The sequence below is a fragment of the Crocodylus siamensis genome, chromosome 1, assembly GCF_052110815.1.
Source record: "Crocodylus siamensis isolate JL-2025a chromosome 1, ASM5211081v1, whole genome shotgun sequence".
Taxonomy (NCBI): domain Eukaryota; kingdom Metazoa; phylum Chordata; order Crocodylia; family Crocodylidae; genus Crocodylus; species Crocodylus siamensis.
This window is the reverse complement of record NC_143395.1, coordinates 418,128,029-418,140,452: the sequence shown is the minus strand read 5'-3', so window position 1 is coordinate 418,140,452 and position 12,424 is coordinate 418,128,029. Positions and strand designations below refer to the sequence as shown.

Sequence of the window (12,424 nt, the reverse complement as noted above, 5' to 3'; positions counted from 1 at the left end):
CTATTTTGGATAGTGCCCACTGGCACTTTTTAGCTTTCACCATAAGACCAGCTTGCTTGATCTTGCCTAACACAGTGGTCAGATGGATCAGGTGCGATTCAAAGTCCTGACTGAAGATGGCGATGTCATCGATGTACGCCATGGCAAACCGCTCGCACCCTTGTAGCAGGTTATTAATCAGCCTTTGGAAGGATGCAGGAGAGTTGCGCATACCAAAAGGTAAAACTGTAAACTCGTATAGTCCCACAGGGGTGGTAAGGGCAGACTTGGCTATGGCATCTGAATCCAGTGCCATTTGCCAGAATCCTTTGGACAGGTCGAGAGTAGAGATGACCTTAGCCAGTCCCAAGCGATCGAGCAAAGTGTCCATCCGGGGCATAGGGTATGCATCAGGGGTGGTGATAGCATTCAGCTTCCGGTAGTCCATGCAGAACCGGATGGACCCGTCCTGCTTCCAGACAAGTACCGCCGGGCTGGCCCAGGGACTCCCTGAAGGCCGGATTACCCCTAACTCCTCCATCTCTGTGATCTCTCGCGTTATTGCTTGCTTCACATTCTCATAAATTGAGTACGGTCTGGAGTGTACAGGGCGACGGCTGCCCGTGTCTATGGAGTGCACCGCCAGGTCCGTTTTACCTGGTTTGTTGGAGAACACGGTTTCAAAGTCTTTGTGTGCTGCCCCAGCACACACAGCCCCTGCCCCAGTGTGTCTCTTACACGTTCACACGCCTTTTACATCCCTCTCCAACTATTACTCCCTCTCTCTCTCTCTCTCTCTCTCTCTCTCTCCAGACATTTAGGGCTGGATGGGACCGTGTGAGATCATCGGGTCCAGCCCCCTGCTCGGGGCAGGAAAGACCGCGGGGATCCAGTCACCCAGCGAGGTGTGCGTCCAGTCCCCTGCTGAAGCTCTCTCGGGCAGGCGCCTGCCCCACCCCGCTGGGAGACCAGACAACGTCCGCTAAGTCCTGGACTCCTGAGGGCCCTGTTGCCCCACAGCGCCTACCTCGCTACCTCCCAGCCGAGACTCCTCTCGTTCCTTTGTTTTCGACAGCAATACTCCAGATTTCCAGGCAGTACCCTCCACATGGCCGTGAAGACCCGTGGCCCCATATCTCAGTCCACAGAAACCACGCACAAGTCTGCTACGTCAGTGGAGTGACAGTGGTACCATTTACTTCTGTCCGAGGCCTGAATGCCAGTCCTTGGACCCAGCGGTGAAGGAATTGCTGAAATATCTGTTTTGCATCTCGGATGCAAGAGTTGGGTCACAGGGAGATTCGGGGTGGTGTAAAATTCGTGTCCCAACGAGTGAAGCCCAGCAGGGATGGGTGTCGGGGCACAGGTCAGAAAAAGCTGAGGCGGGGATGCTGCTTCGTCAGCCCTAATCTGCGGTGAGACCGTGCCGAGCTGGGTGCTGTGGGGATGAGGCCCATGGGCGGGCCTGGCTGGAGCTGCCCCAGGCGTGTGTGTGCAGTTGTGAGATAACGATGGTGGGACACAAGCACCCAGACACGCAGAGGGGCAAGTCTGGGCTGCCGGGAAGGGAGGGCTGAGAACTGAGGCCCCAGACGCCAGGGCACGGAGAAGTGACGGCTCCACGGTGACACCGACTCCCCCGGTCGGCTGCAATGTGATGCCCACATCTCACCCGGAAGGGACCAGGGCCCCCTCCTCTGGGCCAGGCCAATGGGGCAGGATTGGTGCTGCTGAGGGACCTTCCCTCTGGGCCCCCCTGAGTTGTGGGGGTTTCAGTTCTCCCCGGCTGCTGCAGGGACCTGAGTGCAGATGCTGCAGCCTGGACTCCCCCTTGCCCCAGCTCCAGGCAGCCCCAGGGGTTTGGCCATTGGGGACCACAGGGCTGGCCCGTGTCTGCGCTGGGTCCTGCTGCGGTGTCTCTGCTGTGTGAATCCTCACCTCTCTGCTCTTGATTGCAGGATTGGAAGAGTCTGAGGACACACAGGTGAGTGACCCTGACCCCGTATCGGTGACCCCAGGCCCCTTCCCGGGAGAGCTGTGCTCCCTGCAGCCACTTCTCCCACCCCTGCGGTGCCCCGCACATGGGCTTTGAGCCTGTGATGAGACAGAGTCACTGCATCTCTGCTGGCTTCTGCCCTCACCACCCCTTTTCCCAGCACACTCGGTGCCCACTGGGCCTGGGCAGGGCTGGGCACTTGGCCATGTCGGCCCCCAGGTACAGGACTGGGCTGGCAACCTGAGCCCACAGCCTGGGCACCTCCTTTGAGGAAAGCACCAGCCTGGAGGGAGACTCCTCTCCTCCCTCTGGCAAATCCCCCCAGGCAGAGCCCCTGTCACAGCCCCTCCAGGGCCAGGGCTCACCCACCTGTGCCCCCATCACAGCCTGTGCTGGAGATTGTCCCTGCGGGTCCATGGGAGCTACCGCTGGGCAGGGGCAGGAGGGCTGATGCACGGCCAGCTGCTGCCTTGGAGGCTGACGGGGAGAGAAACCGCTCCACATCCCGGCCCTGCAACGCAGGGGACAGAGACGGGAATGGGGGCGGCGGGTGCTGGATGCGGCTGAGGGGCAGAGGGAAATGCAGGCTCCTGGCTCAGCCCAGCTGTTAGTACACACAAATTTATTTTAATATTTGAAATGTGCAATTTAATATTATATGCAGCAAAACAAGAGCTAGTAAAAAAACATGGTATTTGTCTAAGCACGGCCCCATGCCCTCTCTTTGAAATGGGCTGGCCTTGGTTTGGTTCTTTCTCAAGGCAGTGCCACTTTTCTGGTGGGACTTGGCAACAGTGAAAGGAGACGGACACGGCTGGAGTTTCTCCCATTAACAGGAAAATGTGACCTGGTGCTTTCCCTTGTCAGCTTGTATCTCACTGCAGCATCACCCGCAGCGGTCTGGATCCCAGCCGCCATCCACCGACACCCCGGCCATGGCGCAGAGAGCCCAGCTCCCCCCTTGGGGCGCGCACCCGCACCCCAGCGCCGTGCGTCACCCGCCCTGCGCCAGTCCAGCTCTCCCTGCTCCACCTCCTCCTCTCCCACTGTAGGAATTGGGCAATCCTCGGGGTGAAGTGTTGGTCCTTATTATTATGGGATGGAGCCTGAGACCAGAACTCCCCCCCGTTGCTCCAGAGTTACTTTCATTCCCCTGTTCAGTGTTGTTTGTTCCTGAATAAAACAGCCTGAGGTTTTGGGCCTGCAGAAAAGGAAGTCTCAGTACTCTTTGCTAAGTCCGGAACTTAACACCTACCTCCTCTGAGTCCCTTGCACCACTGCTGCCGCCCTCCCAGCGTGTGCCCCAGCTCAGCTGCCTCCTTGGGCTGAGGCAACCCCCAAAGAGAAGCAGAGACAGGAGATGCCTTCAGGCCAACCCCTTGCCTGGTGCTCCAGGCCCCGGGATAACTGCTCTGAGCCCTGCACCCCAGCAATGGGCCCTGCTGCATGCGCTCCCCCAGCTCCCCCATACCCACCCCCAGGCTGGCTCCCAGACAGTCCGTCCCACACACCCCCACACACCCCAGCACAGGGCAGGGCGAGCAGGGAGCAGATCGTGCCTGTCCCTCTCCTCGCACTGCTCTTCGCACACCACGCCCCAGAGGGGGGTTTGTGGTGAGTTATTGCAGAGGGGGGTGGTGCTGACCCAGCCTGCAACACCTTGATGCAGAAATCGCGGTTCGTTTCTTTTGGAGGCTCGCGAATAATAATTTCTCAGGCACACACTTTTAGCAGCACAGAAGGTGTATTTGCAAATAGGGTCAGAGCAGAGACAGAAAATCTCAGATTACTTTGCACCCCCGAGGAAACCCGCAGCCGGAACTTATATACCCTCCCTCCTAAGCACGTGTGCAGAAACAGGAACTCTTACAACTTATTTCCGGTTCATACAAACATATATGTTATAATGTCACGTCATACGTCCCATGTGCATTATAATTAACTACTTAAGTATGCGGGGCGGGTAGGCATATATGCATCAGCTAATTACGCATGCTCAGAAAACCCTCTAGGTCACCAAAAGTTGAAAATCCCCCTCCCTCCCCCTTCAAGGGTAGTCAGTTAATTGAATTACAGCTTCTGTATTCTTCATGTGGATTGTCAGGGGAGTGTGTGATTTAGCATAGAAAGGCTGGCAGATTGGCCAAGACAAAAGAAAAGGGAGTGTTTCTTTTAGCACAAAGGGTCCTTGATAGTGTTTCTTTTTATCAGATACGAGATGCAGACTGTGCAGTTCTAACTACACTCTATTCATTATGCATTCCTAATAATATTTCTAACAACCTCGTCACAGCTCCCTATGTGGCCCTGGGGCCCAAATAATTGCCCACCCCTGGGATAAGCTCTCAGTATTGCTCAGGGAACCGTGTTGCTGTTTTCATTTTTACCTGCTTTTTACGACTTTGTAGCTGGAAATCAACGAAATGAATCAAATTATGGAATTATTCGGGGTGGCCTTTGAATTCTTTATATACTAATCTTTCATCTCCACATCACTACAGTGAAGAGCAGTGACCTGGTGCGGTGTGGCACACCCAGGTCTTTGGACTTCGGAAGTGCAGGGAGTGCTGGCATTGTGTGTCTCTGCTCAGTTATGGGTGTGTGTGGGTGTGTCAGCAGGCCCCTTCCAGGGTCATTCCTGTAAGCAGCTTTACTTTCAGTTTTGCAGCTGCAGGGAGTGGCAGGAAGGCGGGTGCCCAGAGATCCTGAAATGCATTAAATGAACAAAACGACGGTGAGGGGTGTCTTCCCTGAGGCCTCTGGGCCAGGACCTCCTGTCTGGACATCGCCCCACCACCGGAGAAGACGACATGGTGGTCCAGCACTGAGCAGGTAGAGGTGGGGGTCTGGGGAGGGGGTCCACGCTCATGCTGAGATATTCACACATGGACCCACTGACCACTCGTGGGACCTGTCAGTATGAGGCCTGCAGACACTGGGGCAGGCAGACACTGCTCACGAGTCAGAGCCTGGACACACGTGTGACAGGGTCCCCTGCACCATCCCAGGGCTCTGGGACTGGCACAGACTTAGCCTAGAGGGTCCCCGGGCGATGGCCCTGGCTGCTCACCCCTGAGACCAGCCCGGCTGGCTGTGGGTGTGTGAGGTGCCCCTGCCTGTTTCCCTACACTAGTGTGTGCAGCCCGTGCATGTGTGCCGCAAGGGGCAGGGGGTCTGGCTGGGCCTGGCATGTGCGTCTGGGTGCGAGGTAAGGGGAGGAGGTGGGACGGAGGCGGAGACACGGGTGTGGCAGAAAGCCACCTTGTTTCTCCCCAAAATCTCTGCCTTGTGACACTGTGACTAAAATCTCCGAGCGGCAACCATTTGATTAGGGTGGGCCCAGCACTCAGGGGACCGCACCCTGGCCGGTCTCTTGAGCTGGCTGCATCCCTGAGGGAGGGGGAACCTGCTCTCTCTGCCTACGGGACTGGCATCAGTGACCTGGGTGGGGGGCATCTACCTGGGGAGCTGGACTCTGCCTGGTAACAGGTGATGCATTTCAAATTGGTTGGCTGACAGCCAGCTGGGGCTGACCTCCACTGGCCCCGGTGAATGAGGTCACAGGGGCTATATAGGTTGGGGGGGGAAGAAGGCCCCCTCTCTCCTCTTCGGCCATGAGGTGAAGCAGCAGCCATGCGGGGGAGACAGAGGGGCCTTGCTATCGGGGCCCAGCTCTCTCTCACCCCCAGACTCCAGAGGGGAAACTGGAGACCTCTGGAAGATGCTTGTGAGTAAGCGATTCAATCGGATTAGATATCTAGCTGGCAGTAACTCAGATGCGTGATCAAAAGGCTACCTCAGCCACACTGTTTGCTCTCTAGGATTTCTAAGATATTGCTCAACCCTGTACCCTAGTTCACCCTACCCCCTGTAATCAATACACTTCTCCTTTTTGACTGGTGTGGGAGACTTATTGAAGGGTGGGTCTAAATTATGCCTAAGAGACCCCTTAGTCTGCAGACTAAGGGAGACTTTACTTTTTGCCCCCTTCACTTGGGGAAGTGCCCCAAGTGCCTGTACCGGGGCGAGTACCCGTCAGACTATTAGGCCTGTGTTTCCCCGAGGACACAGGGCCGAGACAGTCCCTTCTCGGGGTGGTGGCGGCATGTTACCCCCAGACTAGCGAGTGTGCTCCGGGAGAGGGGTCGGCCGAGCATAAGGCGCCCCTAGGGAGGCATTCGGAGCCTGGCAGGGGGTCGGGCGCAGGGTGGTGGGCGGCTCAACGCAGGAGCGCCCCCTACTGGCCCGCCACACGTGGTGGCTGAGGTGGGATCTGAATACCCTGCTGATTTACAGGCATAATTTGGGAAGAGTAATAGAGTCACTGAAATCCCTTGAGCAAACAATTTCTAATTTGGCATCAGGTCGACTGGATAGTGTAGATAGCCAGGATGGCAGAGCAGTACACCCAAAAGACCGTGCCTGAACTGAAAGAGCTGGCGAAAGAGAGAGGCCTTCATGTGAAGAAAGGGCTAAAGAAGGAGGAACTGATTAAACTCCTGTGCGACAATGACTCAGCCATAGAGCAACCTTCACACACGTCAACTCCTGAGTCCTCCCCAGAATCACAGCGCCGCATGCCAAGTTCGCAGTCCTCAGGGAGATCAACCCCTATGGAGGAGTGCTGGAAGTACCAGATGCGGCTAGAAGCTGAAGAGCGGGAGCCGGAGTAAAAGAGCACGCTTGAGCATGAGCTAGAATTGAAAAGGATGGAGATAAAAATGGAGCTGGAGAAGGCAAAGATGGTGAAAGAGGCGGAGGCCCGAGAGGCAGAGGCTAAGCTCAAGCACGAACTGGAGGTACTCCGTCTGTGGACCAGCGGGGATGATGCGGGCCCTCCGCGAGCGCCCGGGGAATGCCCCAAACCGAACTCCTCAGCCTTCGCTTGCTACCGACCTGGAGATGACCCCAAAGTATTCCTCAGCATCTTTGAAAAGCAAGCCCGACGGTTGAAGGTGCCTGAGGAGGAGTACATGCTGCATGTAGCGGCTCTGGTAGATGGTGACCTGGCGGCCGTCCTGAACAGCCTGCCCACAGATACAGCTGATGACTATGATACATTTAAACAGGCCGTGGCTGCAAGGTTCAAGTTAGGGCAGGACTATTTCCGGAAAAAATTCCGGAATCTCCGCCCACAACCGGAGAAGTCAATGGCTGATTATGTGGCCTTGATATGGGATGCTTTCCTTAAATGGGTAGGGGGAGCCAAGGCTGACACTGCCGAGAAAACGTACCAGCTCATGGCATTGGACCAATTCTATCATTGCTGTCCAAGGGAGATTAAAACCCTAGTCAAGGACAGGGGCCCCAAAACAGTCCAAGAGGCCGCTGAAATTGCGGATCAGCTGTTGCTTAATTGTGAGGGGTCAGACAAGAAGCCTCCCTACTCTGGGAAGGAACATAAAGGGGTCCAGAGAGGGGCGAGGGGAGGGCCAGGTCCAAAAGGGGAAAAGGGGCCATCCCAGACCAAGCAGAAGGAGGCCCCTGATTGGACCAAACACCCCAATTTGGAGAAGAGGGGGTGCTATAACTGCGGGGAGCCGGGCCACATCAAGCCCAACTACCCAAAGTTAAGCAACAAGCCCAAGCCCGTCAGACATGCAACAGCTGTACGCAGTGAGGGGGAAGACCCGAGCCCCTCCGAGGGGTGTGCCTGTTGCTACAGGATCACAAACCCGGAGGAGGTGATGGCCCCCCACCGGACTAAGATAACGGTCAATGGGAGAACCCTTATTGGGGAACTGGACACGGGGTCCAGCGTGACATTAATCGATGCCAACCCAGTTTCACCTGTGGATATAATCCCCGGGAAGACCCATACCATTCAAGGGGTGGGGTCTCCACCATTTGAGATACCGGTAACCCGGTCACCCATCGAGTGGGGAGGCTGCGTGATGTAGAAATGGGTGTGATGGAAGGGGCTCCAGCTCCCATCCTGGTGGGACGGGATATACTTAATTGAGAACTCCTGCACAGAGAGACGGACCAGGCCCTAGAGCTACAGCCCTACCGCATTAATGCGGTGACACGTCTGCAGAGCAGAAAGGCTAGAGGGGGAGGGTTAGAAACTCCCCAAGAGACACCCACGCCATTGGCTGCACTGGGAGAGGCCCCAGCGGAGGGTGATCGCACACCAGACCCTGAGGGAACTAGCAACCCCGAGGGTGGGTGACAGTCCCAGGGAAGTGTCTGTTCCGAACTCTCTGCTGATGGCTTAGCCGGGCAAGGGGAGTTCAAGCAGGAGGTTCTGGGGGACCCCAGCTTGGAGGACCTCCGGCAGATGGCTCAGGAGCAGGAGAGCAAGTTTACCCCAGAGAAGAGGGAACAGGTGGTCTGGGATAAGGGACTTCCCTACCGGTTGTGGGTGCCCAGGAACTGCACCCAGACCTGGGAACCCCATTGCCAGATCATAGTACCTCGCAAATACAGACAACAATTGCTCTCCATGGCTCACGATTTACCGCGTGCCGGTCACATGGGCAGGGAACAGACACGCCGGCGGCTGCAGGCAAACTTTTATTGGCCCCGAATTGCCCAGAATGTGACGGACTATTGCAGATCCTGCGAGACATACCAGCGGAAGGGCAAAAGTGGGGACAAGAACAAGGCTCCCCTACAGCCCCTCCCTGCTCCCTTGTGGGACAAGATCGAGGCCTTTAAGGACTGGCTGCCTCCACAAACCAAGAAGCAAGTCAGAGCCTTCCTTGGCCTGGCCGGATATTACAGACGGTTTGTCCCAGGATTTGGAGCGACGGCGGTATTGAATTAAAATCGTGGTTCGTTTCTCGGGAGGCGGAAAAAAACCTTCAGCTACAGACACACTTTATTAGCAACACAAAAGGTATATATTTGCAAATAGGGTCAGAGAGAGAGACAAAAGATCAATCACTCTGCCCCCGGGCACAATCATTAGCAGGCTTTTATCCCCTCTCTCCTGACCAGGTGTGCAGAAGGAGGAACTTTTACAACTCATTTCCGGTTCATACAAACATATATGTAAACATGTCGCTTCATACGTCCCATGTGCATTATAATTAACTACTTAAGTATGCGGGGCGGGTAGGCTTAATATGCATTAGGTTATCACGCGTGCGTAGATGGGACCCAAGGTTACTCAAGGTTCAACCTGAAGGCAAAAATGGCATTTGCTCTTATCTTAGCCTAAGAATGTGGGGGTCATGAAAGAAAGTGTGATTTAGTGTAACAAAGAGATAGTAAATTTGCAGAACAGAGAGAGAGTGATACCTTAGTACAAAGGGCCTTTGGTGGTTTTCCCTTCAATTTCCAACCCCCGCCTTCCCTCTCCCATTAAGGAGACAAGGAGGGCTAGCAGCTGTGTTTTTTTTCTAAATCTGCTATTGATAATGCATTTTTAATAATATTTCTAACAGCGGCACCCCTCCGTGAGCTGACCAAGAAGGGAAGCCCTGATCCCGTGGTCTGGAGGCCGGGGTGGCAAGAAGCATTCGACACCCTAAAGGCCGCCCTGGTCAAACACCCGATCCTGAAGGCACCGCTCTTTGATGAACCCTTCTACGTCGCCACGGACGCCTCCGACGCAGGACTAGGAGCCGTACTCCTACAAGAGCACCAAGGGACGCGGCACCCCGTGGTGTACCTCAGCCGGAAGTTAATCCCTCGGGAGCGAAACCTGTCATCTATCGAGAAGGAGTGTCTGGCAATCGTCTGGGCACTGAACACGCTGAGGCCCTATCTATGGGGGCAGCGGTTCACCGTCCTACCGGGCCGTGCCCCACTGCGGTGGCTGCAGACGATGCAAGACTCCACTGCCAAGCCGCAGCGATGGGCCTGGCAGCTTCAGGAGTTCGACTTCACCGTCGAGCACATCAAGGGAAGCCAGAACGTGGTCGCAGACGCCCTGTCACGAAAGGACTTGGGGTCGTGGGTCGGGTGGACTCAGGCCTGCTTGAGAGCGCTCGGGCGGGGAAGTTCCTGAATGTGCTGTTATGTTTTATATATTTTATTGTTAGGACAAGTATTACGTGGTGTGTAATTTCTCTGTAGGGTCGAAAGGTGACCCCTCCAAACTAGCACGCTTGTCTCCATACCTCTGTGAAGCTACGGATCCAACCTTTTAAAGGAAGGGGGGGGAAATGTGGCGTAAAGCCACCTCGTTTCTCCCCAAAATCTCTGCTCTGTGACTCTGTAATTAGATGGGCGAGCACGGAGGGGTCACACCTCACTCAGCCTGTCTCTTTAGGTGACCTGAGCTGGCTGCAGTCCTGAGGGAGGGGGAACCTGCTCCCTCTGCCTATGGGACTGGCATCAATGACCTGGGTGGGGGGCATCTACCTGAGGGGCTGGGATCTGCCCGGTAACAGGTTTCATAGTTTCATAGTTTCATAGTAGCTAGAGTCGGAAGGGACCTAGGTAGATCATCTAGTCCGACCTCCTGCCTTGGCAGGAAAGAGCACCGGGGTCAGATGACCCCGGCAAGGTGCTCATCTAACTTCCTTTTAAAAATCCCCAGGCTAGGAGCCTGCACCACTTCCCCTGGAAGCCGGTTCCAGGCCCTAGCCGCCCTGACTGTGAAGTAGCGCCTCCTAATATCTAATCTAAACCTACCCTCCGCCAGCTTGTGACCGTTATTCCTGGTCACTCCTGGCAGCGCACGGGGGAACAGGGACTCCCCCAATACCTGCTGATCCCCCCTGACCAGTTTGTAGCAGGCCACAAGGTCCCCCCTTAACCTTCTCTTGTGGAGGCTAAACAGGTTCAGGTCCCGTAGCCTCTCCTCATAAGGCCTGCCCTGCTGACCCCTGATCATACGAGTGGCCCTCCTCTGAACTCTTTCCATAGCCCAGAACTGGACGCAGTACTCCAGCTGCGGCCTGACCAGTGCCGCATAGAGGGGGAGGATCACCTCCCTGGACCTGCTCGAGATGCATCTGTGGATGCATGACAGGGTACGGTTGGCCTTCTTGACTGCCTCCCCACACTGCCGGCCCATGTTCATCGTGGAGTCAATGACGACTCCAAGATCCTTTTCCGTCTCCGTGCTGGCAAGAGGGGAGTTCCCCAACCTGTAAGTGTGGTGCCGGTTCTTCCTCCCCATGTGCAACACCTTGCACTTATCAGTGTTAAACCCCATCCTATTCTCATCCACCCACCGTTGCAACCTGTCAAGGTCAGCTTGTAGCCTATTGCACCCTTCTAGTGCACCCACATCCCCCCACATCTTAGTGTCATCAGCAAACTTGAACAGGGCGCTTTCTACCCCGTCATCCAAGTCACTGATGAAGATGTTGAACAGTGCGGGCCCGAGGACCGAGCCCTGGGGGACCCCACTGCCCACGTCCTTCCAGGTCGAGAAGAACCCATCCACCACCACCCTCTGGGTGCAGCCCTCCAACCAGTTGGCGACCCATTTGACCGTGTGGGCATCGACACCACAGTCTCCCAGCTTTTTGATGAGGACAGGGTGAGAGACAGTGTCGAAAGCCTTCCGGAAGTCCAGAAAGACTACATCCACAGCAACCCCTGCATCTAATGATTTGGTGACCTGATCGTAAAAGGCCACCAGTTTGGTCTGACAAGACCTGCCACTGATGAACCCGTGTTGGTTGCCCCTGAGCATGCATTCCCCCGCAAGGCCCTCCTGGATGTGTGCCAGGATAATTTTTTCAAAGAGCTTACCCGGGATTGAGGTAAGACTAACTGGCCTGTAATTTCCCGGGTCCTCTTTTTTTCCCTTTTTGAAGATAGGGACCACATTGGCCCTCTTCCAGTCCTCCGGCACCTCGCCAGAGCACCACGAGTGCTCATAGAGCCGCGCCAGGGGTCCCGCAATGACCTCGGCCAGTTCCTGTAGAACCCTAGGGTGAAGATCGTCCGGACCAGCGGACTTGAACACGTCCAGCCTCTCCAGAAGTACCCTAACTAACTCCTCGCTAACCCCTGGCCCAGGCGTGTCTCTCCCGGGGCCCGAGGGGGGCCCAGCAGGGAGGTGGCTGAACTGGTCCCTACTTAGGAAGACAGAGGCAAAGAAATCGTTAAATATGTTAGCTTTATCATCTGGCGTGATGACTAAGTTGCCCATCGTGTCCTGCAGGGGCCCCACATTACCCGGGACCCTCTTTTTACTCCCTATGTATTTGAAGAAGGACTTCTTATTGTCCTTAATCCGGGAAGCTAGATGGATTTGGAATTGGTTGGCTGACAGCCAACTGGGGCTGACCTCCACTGGCCCCGGTGAATGAGGTCACAGGGGCTATATAGGTTGGGGGGGAAGAAGGCCCCCTCTCTCCTCTTCGGCCATGAGGTGAAGCAGCAGCAAAGCAGGGGAGACAGAGGAGCCTTGCCATCGGGACCCAGCTCTCTCTCTCACCCCCAGACTCCAGAGGGGAAACTGGAGACCTCTGGAAGATGCTTGTGAGTAAGCGACTCAATCGGATTAGATATCTAGCTGGCAGTAACACAGATGCCTGA

At 55.7% G+C, this 12,424-nt stretch overlaps 1 long non-coding RNA gene across 1 annotated transcript; it reads left to right on the top strand.

Moving 5' to 3' along the window:
- Positions 1 to 796: 796 nt before the first annotated feature.
- Positions 797 to 9,971, top strand: LOC149875476 (uncharacterized). The gene is made up of 3 exons (XR_016440037.1): positions 797 to 1,963; positions 4,636 to 4,807; positions 9,367 to 9,971. It is a non-coding gene; the product is annotated as an uncharacterized LOC149875476 (long non-coding RNA).
- The last annotated feature ends 2,453 nt before the right edge of the window (positions 9,972 to 12,424 follow it).